Raw genomic sequence first — 19,406 nt, forward strand, 5'->3', positions numbered from 1 at the left:
CATTTCAGGAAGGTCCTTAAGACTCTGATTAAGTGTTTCTATACTTAAGGCTTTCCTAAGTGCTGTCTGATACTGTTACATGTTTCCTGAACTGGGACCTGAGTGTGCACACTTGCAGAAACTCCTGGGCCAATCCCAGACACACTGAGAAAGACACGAGTAACACAGATCAATCTGAGATCTCTGTAGCAGTTCTCATTCATTTGAAGGACTGCTAGGTCTTGAAAATTCAAACACATAATATCATGGTGAGCACCTGAGATCATTTTTCTCTTGTCCACAGTATTCTGTTTTAATCTGTCATGCAGCATTTTATAACTTGGGTCTGTACACACCCTTGGAAATAACTTCTGACAAAGAGCTGGCCCACAGATGCAAGGCAGTCGTATTTATGGATATATGGGGTGCAACATGCTCTGATTATCCATATGTATCTCTCATTATGTGTTTTTGGAGTGCTCTGGCATGTGGCTTCTAGCAAAGGTGTCACCAGGCATGTGGATGATGATGACGATGGTGGTTACTATTACTATTACTATTACTATTACTATTACTATTACTATTACTATTATTTTTATCACAGGCAGCAGTAATCACACACACCACATGTGACAGGTAGACTGCCACTCTCCCAGCTCCCAGTTGGCAGTAGAATGAGTGGGGTGACTGAGGCAGTCAGCATGTGGACCCAGCTGCTTTGGTCATGACAACACTTGTAGAAAGCATTGAAAGTGGAGAGCATCTACTTCCCCTGCAGATGAAGGAGCTAAGAGCCAAGTTTCAGCCTCATGTCACTGAGGCTATCATTGTTAAGATGGTAAGTAAATTATGGAAGGAATGTCAAGCCACTGACACCATCACTGTCTGGCTCACCACAAGAGGAATACAGTAGTTTCACGAATACAAGCCGCACGGATTATAAGCCGCACCCCCGGTGCCTCGACAATGTTGCTGTCTTTGTCAATAGATAAGCCGCACCCCGAATATTAGCCGCACTTTCGTTCGTCGCGAGAATCCGTGCGCAGCTTTCACAAATTGGCCAATTAGTAACAGGATCGCGGCATAGCGGGCTTTACTGGCTCGGGGCGGGGCCAGGAAGGCTCGGCCCGCTCATGGTTGCCGACGGGGCCGGGTGGCCCAGCTCAGCGCCACGGCTCGGCGGGGCTGGCCGGCTGGTGCTGCCGCCGCCGCCGGGCTCGCTGGCCCCCCTCTCCCGTCAGCACCGCCCCGCTGCCGCGTTCGCTCGCCCGGCTGGCAGGGCTGCCGCCGCCGGGCTCGCCGCCCGCCCCGCTGCCGCTTTCGCTCGCCCTGCGCCGCGCCTCGCGAGCGCCGCGCCTCGCGAGCGCCGCGCCCGCCCCGCGGCGGCGGCGCTTCGCTCGCGGCGGCGGCGCTTCCGCGAGCGGCGGCGGCGCTTCGCGAGCGCCGCTTTCGCTCGCCCCGCCGGCAGGGCTGCCGCCGCCGCCACCAGGCTCGCCGGCCGCCCCCTCCCGTCTGCACCGCCGCCGCGTTTCCTCGCCCTGGCCGGCACTGCAGGCCCCCGCACCGCCGGGCTCCCCCACACTGCTGGCCCCGATTATGCTGGGCTTCCCCCGCTGCCAGGCAGCCCCACCCGTCGGCCTTCCTGCTTCTGCCATGCTCCCCTGCACTGCTAGCCCCAGTTCTCCCGGGCTCCCCCGCCATGCTGGCTCAGGCTCTGCCACCCTCCCTGCCCCGCCCTGCTGGCTCAGGCTCTGCCGCCCGCCCCCACACTGCTGGCCCCGCCTCTGCCAGGCTTTCCCACCTCTGCCGGGGCCAGCCGGGCTCCAGCTTGGCTTGGGGCTGCCGCGGGCTCTCACTTCCGTGTTGGCAGCTTTTAGAATTTTGTTAATAGATTAGCCGCCCCGGAATATTAGCCGCACTTCCGGGTTTCCACCAAAATTTTGGTCAAATTGGTGCGGCTTGTATTCGTGAAATTACTGTAATCAATCCAGCACATGGATTTGGAGGACTGGGGTGCTCTGTGCAGCCCCAACTGCAGGAAGGCAAGTGTGAGCATGCTTTGTCTTTCCCTGGTAAGTAATCTGCATTATCATGAGAGAAAATCCATGCACACTGAAGAGTTAAAATGATGAAAATTGAGCTTACAGTGAACAATATTCTTGCTTTTGGGGAAGATCTAAAAGCTTCTCAAAGGGAAAGTAACAGTTAAAAAGGTTTATCATGCAAGCATTATAAAAACAGTCGTAAGCTGTATACACTACAAAGGCACTGCCTTCGCCCCTCCATCTCTGTGATTTCTTTAGATTGAAGAAACCTGTTGGCTTGAGTTCTAAAACCCTAGATAAAAGCTTTGATTTGTTAATTAAATTTTTACTGCTATCTGCATTTGATATCTCAGTCAAATTGTATCCGCTTGCAACAACAGAAAAAGTCACATCAAAGGAGAGCTCCACCTCCATGACCTGTAATTACAGAATTTACTGCAGTGTGACACTGGCTGCAAGATGCACCTGCCAGGCAGACCCAGCGTACTATCTACACCTAAAACAAAGCCATTTCATTCAGCTGGGGTGAGCCAACACATGTTGAACAAAAGGGCTATGTTTTGTCAGGAGCTGGCCTAGCGTATTGCTTGTCTTGAGATAGACGGGAGCTTCTGAAAACAAGGGGGGTTTTTTTCTGTGTTATCACACTAAGTCGGGGATAAGGTTGAGATCCCACAGAGAAAGGCAAAGCAGGGAAAAAAAAAAGGAAAAGAAATTAGAATGGGAAGATAAAGGGAATTAAAAAGAAAAGAAAGGAAACAAAGAGAATTAAAATTAAATCTTGGTGGTTAAAACAAAACAAAAAATGGAAAAAGCTACCTATAAACAAAACACTGACAAAATATTAGGAAACATAGAGAAAGGGTAGCAGAGAGAACCTAAAGAGGAAAACAAACTAGATATTGAGGAAAACAAACTAGATATTATGCATATATACTAACATATCCACTGGAGTCAAACTTCACCCTGCAGTGTTCTTCCCCTTAAACACCCACACAGGTATTGCAGAAATCCCCAATTTGTATCAATGCATTCTTTGGCCCTCAGTTGTTTTGTACTATGTTTTCAAACAAGCAGAAATGTAATATGGCAAAGACTCACAACATAGTCTTTATTAAACTTGGGAGCATCCCTGTGAGCCCTAGAAATTACTGTTAATATTTACATTTGGGAAACAAAACACAAAGAAGGAAAATAAGTAAGGCATTGAATAGACTTGCTGGGTAGGAATTTTTCCTGGAATGATTAAAATGCACAGAATATCCATGTTACAGAACAGGCATTTTCAGCAGGAGAATATTAACTTTGTTGAAAAAAAATCTGTTGGGGAAACCAATATGAAAAATCCATGCCTATCCACCCAGAGGGCACTTGTTACTACTGCTTCAGTGATGCAGGGATTCCCAGGCTGGCCATAAAATAGCTCTCAGTTTGGTTCTCTCCCATGAATTAATGTTCAAGACAACCCTTCCTGGAAAAATAAATGAACAATAATTTCAAAAATAATTCCCCACACATTATGCTCGTTTCATTTAGGTTTTTTTTTTTTTTTAGAGGTTCTTTTTTTGGGTTCTTTTTTTGTTGTTGTTTTAATGAGAGAAACAGAGAAACTAAAATCTCTCTCTTACTTCAGCATGCACCTGGCCTCACTGTAACAGGGAAAAGTTTTCTACTGGCTTCATTGGGCCTAAGATTTTGCACCTTGCATCCCTTTGGCCTCAGCAGGCACTGACTAAACGATGTTGCTGAAAAGCACGAGGTGAGATGTGTGGTGGGATAAAGGGTCTGTAGACATCAAAGCTTTTCTCTGTTTTCATTGGAACTTCAAAACGCTGTTGAAATATTTACTAAACCAAACTGATGTGATGTCTCTGAAAGCTTGGATGAAAAGCACCCACTATGGCAAGCTGGGGTTTTAAGCCTGGAGCACTGCCAGGGCATTCCTTCCAGCAGCCATGCCCCAAAATGGGGCATCATTTTTGCTAATAATCTGTCCCTCTATTGTGCTATCAGAGCCATTTCCAGCAGTTTTCCACTATGCAGTGTGCCTTTCCTCTGCTGATAACAGCAGGAATGCAGTCCCAGCTGAGGACAGAACCTGCTCAAATCCCACCATCATCCTCAAACTTTTCAGATGCTGCTTCAGAAATTACAGCCCCCCCAAGCCTGGGCTGTAGTCACCCCCTGGCTTTCATCACTGCCTAGCAAAACAAGGAGTCACCTGGGAAGACCCTCAGGATTAACAGAGCATGTGACAGGCTGTTGGGTCTCTCAGACTCACAAAACAGGTCAGGGCTAAGTCAGAGTTAGAAACTAGTACTAACTCCCCACCCCTCTTAAATGGCTGGTGTTATTATTGGTATTGCTCCAGATCACAATTGAATCTCAGGAAGACCAGGAGGCAGGCTACAGTCACAGGTCAAGTCTTCACAGCTCCAGCCTGACAGCATGAAATTGTTCCTGACTACGTGACCTCCAGCTTCTCCCAGCCTGGAGAAAAGCTTCCTCAAGAGCTGTATCCCCCTCCTGAGAACAGAGAGGGTTTCTGGAAAGGGTAGGGCAGCAGGCAGCTTTCAGGAGCAGTTAGGTTGTCTGTGTTCCTAGCTGGTCCCCTTATGAAGAAAAGGAGGTCAGCCTGGTCCCTGTTCCCTTCCCCTCTGCTCCTTCCCTCCCTCCATACCAACCCTTTGGGCAAGAGGATGAGGGAGATTTTGGCTTTTGCTGGAAGAAGGAGAAAATTCACTCTTTTCAGAAGGTGACTATGAAACTCAGAACAAACCCCACAGGGTACAAAAAAATTAATGTGAGACCAAAAGCAGAGGATTACCATAGCCCACAGTATATGGCTCCTCTGTCCAAAATCCTTGTGTTACACCAAATTCGCAGGCAGTAAGCAGCATGATACCCTGCTGCTGTGAATTCCTGCTGTCAGCAGCCTTCACATCCTGGCTGAGGCTGAGGGAGCCTCAGAGTTGGGAGGACTGACACTGCCTGCATCCTGGGACCTTCCCTAGAGCAGAAAGAGTTGCACATGAGTGAGAACTGACCTGGTATTCAAGCTGCTGATTCAGCATGACAATGAAGGCTGGAGTGAGGGGCTGCTGCCCTGTCAGGCATGCAGGGAGCCAGAATTTGGGGGGTGAAGGCAGGAAAAGATACTCCCCATGGAGGAAGGGAGGTAGTGGAGACCCACAGGAGGACAGCAGCAATCTAGCTGTGGAATGGCCAGGTGTGAGCTTACAGGTATAGTGAAGCTGTCAAGGCATTTTTTTTCAGGTAAAGCTAGAAGCTGTGATGAAGCATCTTGCAGAAATAAATACAAATTTGCCTTAGCTGGATTCAGTCCGAGGTCCTGAAGTGGATCTTGATCAGTAAGTCTGAGTACCCTGGAAATCGGTGAGAGGGCTCACAAAACTCAAAAAAACTGCAAAAAATTACCAAAGTACATCCGAAGTGTGTAATTTTGCAAGAGTGGTAAAATATTTTTCATTTCCACAAAGACTAAAGAGCAGAAACACAAACATGGAATGTTCAAATATCAAGAGTAACATCAAAGGGCAGTCACTAACAGAGAGCATAAAAAGGCACTTTACCCAAACTGTGTGGAGGGTCCTGGATCACATTGTACTGCACAGGTAAGAGCCGGTCTATAATTTCTAGAAGAGGTCACTGTGTGGCAACCCTCAGGTTTCTGGGGCTCCGCGGAGGTGAAACAACAGAGACCACGTCTCTGATCTCTTCATAAACCATGTCCAAGCACAAGTTTACTTTTGCTTTATGTGTGGGTCAAGCTGGTTACAGCCAAGGCAAGAGCTAAGGGACAGAGCCTCAGTCCATACTGAACTCCGGCCGTCATCCATCTGGGTTTCCATACCAGGTAAGCCAACTTTCTTGCACCTGGAGCAAGCCAACATGAGGGCAATATCGGTGGCTGAGCACCGCAAGGTGATGCTGAGATCATAGGCAGGAGAGCAGAGCCAGACAAGAACACCAGAAACTGGAGTAAAATACATTCAGAGACAGAGAAATTCCACAGCTGCTAGCTGTATCTCTTTTGATTGCCCAAATCAAAGCAAGGGAAAATTGACCCTAGATTACCTTCCAGGGCTGTCAATAGTCACACTACATTTAAAAAGCTACGTGTAAAAGAAATTAAAAGCAGTGAGAGCTATTACACACTTTTAAAGTCATTCAAGTTCAGTTTTGAAAATATATCCACAATCTATTTGCCTAAAAGCGGAGTGCTGTGATCCTTGTTTACCAAGTAAAACAAACACTCTGTACGGCATGGGTAAATGACCCACAAATGCAAGTCTTTACAAACCTCCTCATTACAGTGAGATCAGAGTGTGCCATGTGTGGCTATCATTTTCTCAGGGCTTTTTCTTCTCCTCTTCCTGCTTTTTGTCAAAGCTCCTGGCTTCCCGTCTGCTTTTTATTTGCAGTTGTTAAAGGGAGGGACAAACGCACACACAATTAGTTTGGAGCGGGACAGAAAAGGGGATTAAAGTGCAAACAAATATTAACCAGATGAATGGTTCTCTCCAACACACATCTTCATGAAAAGACCATGAAGGATACACAGTTATGTAGGTACATTAATTGTATACAGTTTTGCTGAAAAAACTTTGTCGTAGACCAGAAGTTCCACATATAGGCATGGTATTTACTTTGTTCTCCCTGCAAAGAAGCAAAAATAGTTGATACAGAGCCCAGTTTTACAATATTTTCCTCTCATCAAGAATGCATGTTTTTTTCAATTGTGCCACCTCTGTCTCATGACCCTTAGGACACTTGTGACAGTCCAGGTGAGGTTCTTGGTTTGTATTCTTTCTTTCTCAAAATTCTTAATCCGTAACACTACTCAAAACCTCTCAGCAGCTCCGCCTTTGCAATGATGGTCTTCTCCTTCCTCCAGCTCCTGCATCAACAGTGATATTCTCCCTTCAACAGCCTCTTGCTCTGAGGCATCAAATTCTGGCTCAGCCTTCACCAGGGCAGCTCTCAGCACTTCAGTTCTCCCCAGTGGATCTCATCTTCCTCGCTGAATGCTCACTCGCCTTCAGGCTCCAATCCCCACCAGGTACTCCCTCTTATCCACCTCAAATATCCCCTGGTCATAGCAGGACACTCACCATTTCATCTAGTCTGTGGTGTACTGTCACAAATAAAGCTCTGTTTCAGGATTTGAGAGAATAGATGTAAACAAGCAGGTGAGATTTTCTGCCCAGCCCCTTTTCTACTACTGTGTCTTTGAGAGAAAAGCAGCAGTGGGTACTAAAATAGTAATTTGGCATATGTACTTCATTGTTTATCAGCTCATTTGCTCAACAACAAAGAGAGGGAAATGCTGTGGGGGTCATTACACCAGGAGAGGGCTCAGAAAACCTGGAAGTCTGTGATGAAAATAGTTCAAATGGCATAGCCAGTGATTAGAATGAGTGTCTGTGGCAGTAAATGGGAACATATTAAAGTGGCATGGGAAGTTTAATCGGTGATTGATCTCCCAACAATTACCTTGCTTTCTAAATCCCTCCATATCATTTAACGAGGTGATTTCAATGTTCTAATAAAATGTGGCAGGGGAATGTTTCCAGATGTCCAGTGTGCAGGGAAATAAATGCTTCTCTGAAACCATAATCTGTGCATTAAACCAGCCAACATTGTCTTCTGATTGAGTTACACTTCTATCTCAATTACAGAGGAAGAAGTCAATGAAAAGTCAGTAGATTTTTTTTAAATCCTTTCAAATCATGTCAGTTTTATACAAAACACAAATCCTCCCTTTCTCTTGATTTCTTGGCATAAACCACTATCATTTCATAAGTGCTGAAATATCTGCTTTTACAATATTTCCCTAAAACTGGTTGCTTATTCCTCCATTAGAAATGGAAAATGATGCTACTTGTGCCCTATGATTGAGTTTTTTATTTTTCATGACTGCAAAAATGAGACCAATATGAATAAGCCCAGCTGTCAAACTACATTTTGAGAACTGAGCAAAAGGTTGCGATGAAAAGTCCAGGACATCAGGAATCTCACCAGATCAGTCTGCTTGTCAAACATGACCTGCAGCTGACACTAGGAGGCTGCTAGTGTTCCCAGCCCACTGTGCAGTACTTCTTCAGCAAGAAGATTGGCTCTTTTTTAAAATTGTTTTTCATTTACTAGGGTGCCTTCTGCAACTGCAGGTCCAATTTCTGTACTTCAAAGAGCTCCTGCTGAGGTGTTCACATGGCACATCACCAGACTCATGCCCATGTACAATACACACAGCAACCATTGCACTATGGTAGAGGACGTCTGTGAGCAGCCCTGACTCCTTGTGGACCCCCTGGGTAACTATGGGGGATGACCCATGGCTGCAGCATTTACCCTGGGTTTTCCAGACCTGTCCCCCACAAATTATTATCCTTCAGCCAACACTTCATGCTCTTTAGAGTGCTTTGATACCAAGTATCTCAGAGGAGTGTGTGTACATATCTGTCAAAAGCAATTCGATGCCTTTATTGTTGATGGCAAAACTAACTCCCCTCGCTGCCCCTCTCTTCACTACCTGCATTTTTGGGCAGTGACACACAAATACTGCTGTGCACAGGACCCATGTCTATTTTCCATCCACTTGAGACTGGATGGTTTATCTTTGTCTGTATTCACCCATCAAAACCAAATAAAAACTCAACTAATCCATCCAGCTAAGCTGGGGTCACACCATGTCTTAACTTCAGTGAGTGCAAACACAGCCCTCTTAGCAGAGAGAAAAGAAGAAAACAGCAGCACACTTAACCTCCTCTGCTCTGTAAATAGTTTTGTTAGCTCTCAGCCATCACAAAAGCATATCCCACATTGCATATGGCAAATATTAACCAGATATTGAGTTCAGTTCTATTCACAGGACAGTAAGTAATGCATTCGGTCCTCCAGGTTAGCTGTGCTTGGATGTGAGAGTCTATATTGACCTGTGAAAGATTGTGAAGAAGGAAGAGAATACTTTCAATGATCTAGCAGGTCAATGAGTGTTTCGTGCCACAGCTAACAGCCCAAGGGGGATATTTCATCCCATAACTTTGAACATTATCTCAGTTACACAAATGGCAATGTGCAACTAAGTTTATTTTAGAAATGGTAAAAAATTATGCTGAAAGCCAACTGTGCATGCATTGTCCATCATATCCAGGGAGCCTGAAATTATAGAATATACTTACACAGATTGTTCACTTTAATATGCTGCCAAATGGTGTGAAGGCCAAGTTGTAGATTAAATCTCCCTTTCTCTTCCCTGCCTGTGATGCAGTGATATGACCCAGATGATAATACATGAAATAAAACTTGCATTTGCTGGTCCACTTTTCATTTCATAAGGGTTCATTTGCTTAACTTTGTGATTAATAATTCTGGTTATTAGTAAGTACACATAAATAGGGATGTTGTGAAATCTGATATTTTAAAACTGAGGTCCCTGAGCATTCTCCTTCAGTGTGTAAGAGGATGCAGTCCTCCCTGACTTCCACAGTTAGAAGCCACGTAAGCTAAATCTGTGCATTTTGTTTCCAGAAAGCACAAAATTGGATGCTCCTTGTCACTGCACATACTTGTTGAGAGCTATGCATTCCCTAAAAAAAGCAAAAAAACCCAAAGAAAACAAACAAACAAAAAAAAAAACAAATCCAAAAAGACTCAACAAAAAAAAAAAAACCAGAGAGAGATAATTTTTTCATAAATATTGGTATATAATTATATATAATTGGTCTTGCTACCATTATCTATTGCTGATGGACAATATGAGAGCTGTATCTGTTTTCTGTTCATTAACTTGGGCTAAATAGTTCATAGTGAGCATTTGTTTCCATCAAGGAGGGAGGGGGAAGAATGATTAAGGGCTCAAAAATGTTACATCAACACATTTAGTTTTTCACCAAAGAAAAGAGGAAGCATGACACTCTGCAGTATTGTCTTCATTTCTAGGGCCAAACTAGGTATTCCTTGGTCTCATTCGAACGTCCACACTGGCGTCCCCTCCTGAGGGCGGGGACAGCGTCTTGTTCTTGTGAGCACCTAAACCTCTCACTGGGCTTTCTCAATAACATTTAGCAGAAGAAATTGTATAAACATCATGTTTTCATGGGTATAACACCAGGTTGTGTGCAACCCACACTCCCACCAGGTACTGGATACCTTCCAGTCATGCTAATTCTTAACTTCTCTTTCATGTCTGTGAGGACTATCCGGAGATGTAAATTTTATTAATTTACAGGTTTATTCCAAAAACAGGACTCTTAAAAAGAGGCTGAATTTATCTCAGACTGGGCCACACCTTCTTAAAATGGCAGAGCTGGAAGTATACTCCTACACTTGCTATGCAGAGGTCTCAAACCCACAACTTTGTCAGCTCCAGTGGGTAATACAGCAGGCCCCATTTCTCCATTCCTGTGTACAATATCTTTTCATGAGCTTGTCTACGCACCAGTTCGTTCTATTACCCCTGCTGAGTTCCCTTCTGCTATAGCTCCCTGCTATACAAGGGGCAGACAGCAATGCAAAAGCAGCAATGTATCTTAGGAAGCAAGACAAACTGAAAAGAGGTTAAAAATATATAAATTAAAGCAGGAATTCAAAGCAGCTTTGGAAACAAAATTATAAAAATTGTTTCACTTAAAGAAATTGTTTATCTTAATTTGCATGGATGGGAGCCACCATCTTAATTTGCAGGCAATGTAAAATCAGTTAACTATAAAGTACACGTGGAAGACATTCAAAGTGCAGGTAGCAAAACAAGAAATACTGCAGTCAGAAGTGAGACTGGAGTCAATCAATCGGAAGTTATTCATAAGATTACAAAGCAGTGTATAGCTGTTATGTTGGACAATTTTCTCAACATTTCAGTCACAAGGGAGTACACACTTCAAGTTTGCCACTTCAGGAGACAACGGCTACATGGAATAGCCAAGCAGAAATCTTGATGTAAGAGGAAGAGTTTTATTAATGTGAAACAGTCCAGAGTCCTCTCCTCATCGTAACAAGTACAATTAAATGTACTTCCGCTAATGAATAAAATACTTCCTTCATTTTCAAAACAAGCTACTATAAGGGAAACTGTGCACTGAGTAGACATTCATCCTCAAAGTTTTGCTTTATTAAAAGCTCAACATGAAAAACTCTAAAGAATTCCAACAAAACAATTTGGAAATCTTCAGGGATATCTTATGCCATGCCTCAAACAAGATCCCAGGGCAAAAAAAATTAGAAAACATTAAGATTGATGAGATAAGAGTGATCCTGCAATTATACAACACCTCTGTGCACATTTCACAGAGCACCGTTGCAAGATCTACCGTTGCATCAAAGAGAACTGCATATAATAGCAAGCCCAGAGAACTCCAAACAAAGCTGGGAGCCATACAGGAAAAGTGGCAGTGTGATAAAGCAGAGGAAATCCAGCTGTACGCTGATAAGCATGAAAGGGTTTCGCGAGTCAACACGAAGAGGCCCTGGTCCGGTGACTCCGGTCTAATAATGAGCAAATTGCTTGCAACTTCCAGTCCTCTGTAGGACAACTCGAAGAAAAGCCTGGAAGACTCCTGTTTGCTGCAGCTTGTGTTTGCACTGCCCACACACAGCCGAGTCACTAAATATTCACCTCAAAGTCTCTGCCATATTTCAGAGGGCTGTAAGAACTTTGATATTACTATTTGTTTCAACAAGATGAAAGTCGTGTCCTGAGCTGCCCCTGCTAAACTGCAAGAGCCTCTGGCATTGCTGTTGATGGATAATCACAGTGTGCAATGTGGAAAGACAAGCAAACCCAAAGTTAAAGGGAGTCACCATCTTCAAAGAAATGGCATTTCTATATTCAGCTCAAATACTCACTGTGGGTAAAAGGTATGAAGATTGTCAATCAATTTTACCAGCATTTAGAGAGATAAAGACATTATTATTCATACTTTCTGAGTTATTTTATCTCTGACACATGTTAAAATTTGTGATGAGTCTTAGGACTGCAAGTTGGCAGCAAAATGCATTAATTTTCAATGGCTAAAAGATCTAAAATTCAAAGTGGAAATAAATGGAGTCAATTATGCATTGGAAAAAGACATTAAGGGAAGTGGTAAATTTGTCATATCTTTAGTCTCTAAATTATTGTTTAATAACTTCCCAAAAGAGGTGTTGCAATTTAACAAAAACTTGCTGGATTCACTAATGGAATTATGTGACGATGTTCCTTGGTCTGTGAAAGCTTAAAAGAAAACATCTTGTTGGCTAGTAAAAGTGTTTCCAAACACAAATTTAAATGTTTCCAGTGAGCAAAGCCTTCTGCCCACCCACATCCCATGGAAGTTCTCAAAGCTGCACTGAAGTGAAGGTTAAATTGCATGCAGGTCTCCTGCTGGCCCTCTGCGGTAGGGAGCAATGGATCCTGATCCACCAGGGAAGGGAGAGGTCAGCACTGGCAGCTACTAATCGCAAGCACACATGCACCTAGCCAGGCTTTAGCGTGTGCACATGGAAGTCTGCTTCACTACATCACTCTCTGGAAGCACAATAGGGATATTGCTTTGTCTCTGAGTCACCGGGGCCAGCAAAATCTCAACTTTATAGAACGATACCTCTTCCATACAGGGGAATGTTTTCCATATGCTGTGGGATTAAAAACACAGCATCATATAACAGAGAGTCATTTCGATAGATAAATCCTGAGAAAAACCTTCTTTCTATGAAGAGTTATATAAGAAAATTAAAGAGAGGGAGACATTTTGTCTCCATTTAACCATTAATACCCTGAAATTGAAATAAAACCTCAGCTTCTTTTGGCAACTTCAGGTTGTTCTGATCAGTAATGGGGAAAAAAAAACCAACAAAAAAAAACCACCCACCACAATTATTTTTTAAGGAATACTCATACTTTTACAACTAAGGCCAAAAACAATTATTATGTAGATTCAATTTAAGCATCTGCTTATCAACAATCACACCCCTCTCCCATAATATCATGGAATAATCCATTATCTATTAACAGGAGATAAAATATTTGGGTTGAATGACAAGTCATGTCTCAACAAGAAATTTTTTCCCTGTTTAGAAATGGAAACCTGGTAAAAAAGCTACCTAATTTTTACACTTTCTATTCCTCTGCATCATCCTTTAGCTTTTGAATGCTCTGCCATTGCCTCACAAGTCAAAAAGCCCACTGTCATTGGCTGCATTCTCTATATGCAATACAGGATGCAATCACACCATTCCTTAAATTCTAAACTTATGCTCACAAATACACTATAAAATCTGTGATCCTTAAATCATTAATTTTAGAACTTAATTTGAAGTCTCAAAAAAGGTCCTTTTGTAAATTTGCCAATATGTGTTTGAAAAAAAAAAGGAAGATTAAGTTAGAAAGCCCTGTTTTTACAGTGGTATTATGAATGCTACAAATGTTCTAACCTGAAATCAACCTCAGGATCATAACAGTTCCTTTTAGTCACTGTATCACACCTGGAACTTTTTCATAATCATTGTTTCCTAGTATATATCTCACACCATGTAACAATGACCTAATTTCACTAATGCTAGACATAAAACTTCATCAAATAAAAGCACTTCCAAGGCATCAGTCTTTAGGATATACCAGATCTGCAGTAGGACTATTAATCAGCATTCATCAGAGAACAGACTCCTGCAAGACATTACTGCACATTAAAACCTCCTTGGTCATTCAGAATCATTTATTTTCCATTTGCTTACAATTTATTTTTAAAAATTCAATGCTAGTGCTATGCCCTTCTTGCCTTACTGCATCATTATTTTTCCTTTGGAACAGTTCTTCTCTTCCAGGCATCTCAGGACACCAGGAATAAGTGAATATCACCAACACATTTTACAGCTCAATAAACTAAGAAACACAGCTGCTTGCTAGGGGGTTTTACACATAAGAAGATAAAATGAGATTTAAGGCAGAAAGAGATCCCAGCCATAAAATTGTGAATACAAATCCTGTTTCCAGATCCTTTTCCTCCAAGCCAGTGGAAAAAAAAAAAAAAAAAGGTGGGGGGGATACAAGATTTGAGGCTAAACTGCACTCATTTTGCATTAAGATTCAAATATCTCTTCAAACCAGAGTATCTCAGATTTGCAACACAGAAGTATTAGACTGACATAATTTCTCTATGTAGATTCAAATTAACCTGCATTCAAGTAGGAACAAGTTTCTCTGGTCCTGTCTGTTGTTCAATAATATGTCCTGTTTTGAAAAATTTTGCTTCTTCATGTCTTTCTTAAATAATGAAAAAAAATTAATCCAAGTATATTTATAGTCCAAAATCGACAGGAATTGAGAAGGAAGAATATGTTTGTGCAGCGAGAAGCTCATTCCTCCTGACTGATTTTTGTTAATATTGATCACAGTGCTTGCTAATTTGTTAAAACTTAAAAAACAAATATCATAAAATATTCTATGTCTCCTAAAACTCGTTAAAAATACTAGGAGACATGAAAAATAGTGGGTTTAAGAAGACTTCAGTAAAAATAAGGGAAGAAGAGCTGAAGTCAGTGTCAGTAAGATGATGCTTATTGCCTCCAGTCTCCTCTCCCTCGCTGGTGGTTCACCTTATAGGGGAGACTTTGGTTACTGAGTGAAAGAAGTAAATATCTTATTTGTTTCATCTCCTGTAGGCTTCATGCAAACAGTGGGAAGGGAAACAAGAAGAAGCAGAGCTCTGAACGAAGCGGGAAGCTTTGCAGGCCACCCTGAGGTGGCTGCAGGTCTCCAAGTGGCTCATGACAGGCATGATTGATGTAAGTGGAGAACTAAAACGCTAAAGCTGTTTATTCTAAAGGACAATACATTAGACTTCCTGGCTTCTAATGGGTCCTTATCCACTCCTGTAGTGTACCTTCTGGAGCAGTCATTAGGCAACCCTGGAAGAATGTGTCCTGTCATTCCCAGTAGCCCATGGCACAGGGAAGGTCAGCATTTCACCTGCAAGAGAGGGCATGCACAGTGTGCTGAGGAAACCAAAGGCATGGGAGGCACAAGTGAAAAGAGGACATGGTACATGAAATTTGAGAACAGTTGTTTGCACATTTTATACATTCTGGGGATACATTTCATAAATTAAAAGCAGCCTGTGTGCAAGTTTTCCTCATCAGTATAACCCACAAGTGTGACAGTGACTCTAGAAATGTCATCCCAGTGTCAGTATTTCTATCAACAGCAGGTGGTTGCTAGTACAGACCTCCTTGCATGCTTATAACCTTCATAAAGGACATACTCCTAGACTCATTTTAGACTGAAGATAATGCCCAACTAATATACTGTTGCTCCAAACAGCCTTGAAATTTGGTTAAGCATTAGTTAAGCTCTGAACATCCAGTTGCTAAGTCCAGATTTTCATTGGAAATTTTTAATGGTTTCCAAAGGTATTTGGTGCCCCTGTAGTAGGCATCATTTCAGTGGTTGCTGAAAATACAATGAAGGCAATAAAAAATGTTATACAGCTCATACCAGTGGGCTGTGCAACACAACAAGATCATTTTAGAGCAGAAACTTCATTTCAGCCTTTAGGCTTTTGACTTGAGAGGGCCTGTGATGTGCATATGTGCAGCAGACTTTGGGTCTTCAGTGTGAAGCCTGAAGATGGTCAAAGTGTTAGTCAGCAGCACCAAGCAGTTCTGTCTGCACATCACTGAGTTTTCCCCCTTGAGTGTTTCATCCTTCCCCAGGCTGCCGTTTTCTCAGTTCAGCCCAAAAAGTAGTTGCTGGAGCCTCACTATAAAGACAGGGTGATTAAATTATTCTTATTAAAATAAACTACTCTCTCTTTTACACACACGCACCCCAAAAAAAAAAAAAAAAAAGAGAGAGAGAGAGATCAGGTTAATGGGGCAACCACTTACAGATTACAACCAAAGCTAATACAGTCCTAAATTTAAGCCCTAAACCCTAAATCTTCTAGAGCATGATCTGACTGACACTTAGAAAAGCTGGTTCATGCTTAAGTGCCTGAATGAAAAAGACCTTAATCTTTTTCACTTTTAGCTGTGACTTGGAATAATGAAAACATTTCAGACAGAAGCATGATTGTTATGTTGATGATGTCCCTTCAACTATTTACAGAAGTAGTGCCAAGATACCACAAGAAAGGCCTAGCATAAAGTATTTCCAGCACATCAAAAAGCAGGAAGCTTGGGAAATCTTCCCACTAGAAAAGCCTGATCTCATGGGATTTCCAGCTCAGTTGCTTAACTCTTGCTCTCCCAGCAGCTCAGAAAGTAGATTACATCAATTTGCCTCAAATATGCAATCCCAGTGATTCATAGTAAAGCTGACGGTGAAGTGGTGGAAACCATGACACTGAGTGAGAGTTTGAGTCTTTTCCCTGGTTGAGCCTAAGGAAAGCCACAGATATAGTTGTTTAATTCAACTGCAATGTGACTTGCTCTCTCCCAAACTGGGGCTTGGGGTAATTAAATCTTTACAGCTTGATGAGGGTATGCATTTTGCTGTACTCTGATGGTCTGTATGCCAGGGGAAGAGGCCAGTGCAGGCCTGAATGAGAAGCAAACAAAACTACACACAAAAGTGCCTGTGTTTGTGCCTGTATCAGAAACCATGTCATATAAGCCGCACTTCCAGGTGCCACAAACTTTTCGTTCTTTGTCCATATATAAGCCGCACCTGATTATAAGCCGTACGTTACAATACAGAGTGTGATAAAAGGTATCTATTCTATCACCATCTGTTGAGGGTGGGGGCAGTGATCATTTTCTCTGCAGGAGATATTCTGCTAATGGGCCATCCATTGAAAGCAGGTGGGGCATTGTTCTTTATTCTTTTCACAACCCATCCTTCCTCCAGTGAGTCATTTTCTGCTAATGACCCATTGAGTCCCACTGTGGGACTGATAAAATTATTGCATCCCATTGGAAGTTGCTCCAGCCAGGGGAAAGAGCCCAACATTTCTTACCAAAATAAAAACAGAGGTTTTGGTATACTAAGGTAGCCCCTTTCTCCACTGGACTCCAGAGGAAAACCGGATTTCTTCACATCACCACTGGACCTCCAGAGGGAAACTGCACCTACTACAGGAGCACTGCTCCAACTGAATCACATCTGTCAGTGCAAGAGGACTGCAGCCACCATTTAATGGGACTGCTACCAACATCCTGCCTGACGGGACGTCAGGTTGTACTCTGACTTTGTCAGGGTTTGGAGTTTGTTTCTTTGTAGTACTGTATTTCTATTTTCATTTCCCTAGAAAACAACTGTTATTCCTAATTCCCATATCTTTGCCTGAAAGCCCCTTGATTTCAGAATTCTAATAATTTGGAGGGAGGGGGTTTACATTCTCCATTTCAAAGAGAAGCTCCTGCCTTTCTCAGCAGACACCTGTCCTCCAAACTAAAACAGGAACTTTTCATTCTTTGTCCATATATAAGCCGCACCTGATTATAAGCCGCACTTTGGGTTTGGACCAAAATTTTAGTCAAAATGGTGCGGCTTATAATCGTGAAATTTGGAGCTTCTGGGAAAACTGGCAGTGTTTCAGAGTCATCTACATGGGCTAGAGCAGCCAGCACAGCTGCCTTGGGACAAGCCCTGAAACAGGGTGCAAGGAAAAAGAGGGAGGGCAGCAATTTCCACTTTGCAGAGTTTGCATCAAGATGCCTTAAATCTTCCATTTAAACAGGGTGTAATAACCTATAGATAGTTTGTAGAAAGAGTATCTCAGCTGCTGGAAGTAATGATGTCTCCCTTCAAGGCTTAGTTGACAGCCTGGTAACCCAGCTACAAGCTCCTGACAGATCAGGAACCTCTGAGTTCCCATGGGACCTTGTCTCTCCTGATCTCCACCTGCCTTGCTGATGGAGAAATCCTGCATCAGACTCCCAATCCACCACCTGCCTAGCAGCAAACAGAGACTGCTTCAACCAGCTGAAGAAGTCTCCAAAGCCTTCCAATTCCCTTGGGAGCCTTGGCTAGCAATACAAGGGACAAGAGCCTTTCTCGTACAAAATGCCTTGTATCAAAACAAAAGGAAGCAAACAAGTTTACTTTAATGGTTGAATGCTGGTCTTTTATCTTCCACCCTCCAATCTCCAGCTGCAAGGTGACCAAACCCCACTTGTTATTTCTCTCCATGCTTCAGCAGGAACTTCCTTAGAAGGCTGTCAGCAATTTCTGATTTCTGTTTGGCTAAACAAAGAGGCTATTTGCCCTGCCTTAGATAGGCAACTAGGTAATCTGTCTTGGGAAATCAGGCTCTTACACAGCAGGTCTTTGATTTCAGTTGGACCTTTTAGGGTTGACTTATAAGTAAAGTGAATTCCAGTGTTCTCAAATCCCTTTTCTCCTCCTCTTCCTCACTGCAATGGGCTAAGCAACACCATGGCGAGCAGAGCTGTTGAGCACCTCAAATGCAGGTATCGCCACCAGCAAAGAAACCAGTGAAATCTCAGGCCATGAATGCACAGGCAGATCTTGGGGAAGCATTCCTAGAATAAGGTAAGATGGGAACGAGTTAAGATTTTTCTGTATGGTCTCAGCTAATGTGCACATGGAGAAGAAGAAACTTCTCATACTTGCATATACTTCCCACAACTCTGAATGGCCTGCAAGGCAAATGCACTTTATTAACATGAAAAGGGGACTGGCATGTTTCCATTTTCATTTTATTTTCAAATATTTCTCCTGTCTCTGCTTTCTTCTGTGGTTGGGCTGTCTTTGGTATGCTGACCAATCTGAAACAGTCACGTAAATACTGTCAGGCTTGTATTTTTTTACCTCAATGTCTGCAGACCCTTCTCTTTTTTTTTTGTTACCTATAAATCTGTTTATCAGTTCTCATCTTATGAGGCATCTTATGATGTCTTAAAATTTTTAAAGTCTTTAACTCACATCATCTATTTACCTTTGACAAAAACTCCATGTGACTGATGGACTTGTATCAGAATAGAAAGAAAAAATACTGCGTTAATGAAGAAAAAATCATAACCAGGGGTTTTAGCTAATATTTCAGAGTCTATTCAGGTTATTGCTTCAGCCATCAAAATAATCCCTAGATAAGGTACATCCCGAGACTGAGATATTTGTTGCATGCACATGGTAAGAGAGTAAACTCAACTACCTGGGTTTAATTCCTAATGAAGCTGCATCTATTGAAATTAAGGTCTGAGCTGGATAATCCATGAATGGTTGAATAAAACAGTGTCCAAGAGATTTACAGGAAAGGGTTAGAATAAGGTGCAGGTTCAAGCTGCTGAACATCTGAGGTGATTAAAAGTGTGTGTTGAGGGGGAAGCCATCTCCAGATCACATCATTTTACAGACTCATTTAGGAGCAATGAGAGAATGACTTACACAGATTACAAGGTGAGGGGATGGACAACAAAGGA

At 42.7% G+C, this 19,406-nt stretch overlaps 1 long non-coding RNA gene across 4 annotated transcripts in view; it reads right to left on the minus strand.

The window, feature by feature from the left end:
- Positions 1-3,177: 3,177 nt before the first annotated feature.
- The window catches only part of LOC117003717, a 116,352-nt gene continuing 100,123 nt past the window's right edge, over positions 3,178-19,406 (minus strand). For all 4 annotated transcript variants that reach the window (XR_004419544.1, XR_004419545.1, XR_004419542.1 and 1 more), the window contains 2 exons: positions 4,852-6,704; positions 3,178-3,495 (listed from right to left, as the gene is read on the minus strand). This is a non-coding gene — a long non-coding RNA (uncharacterized LOC117003717). The remainder of the gene's footprint in view (positions 3,496-4,851; positions 6,705-19,406) is intronic.

This window comes from Catharus ustulatus, chromosome 1, assembly GCF_009819885.2.
Source record: "Catharus ustulatus isolate bCatUst1 chromosome 1, bCatUst1.pri.v2, whole genome shotgun sequence".
NCBI lineage: Eukaryota > Metazoa > Chordata > Aves > Passeriformes > Turdidae > Catharus > Catharus ustulatus.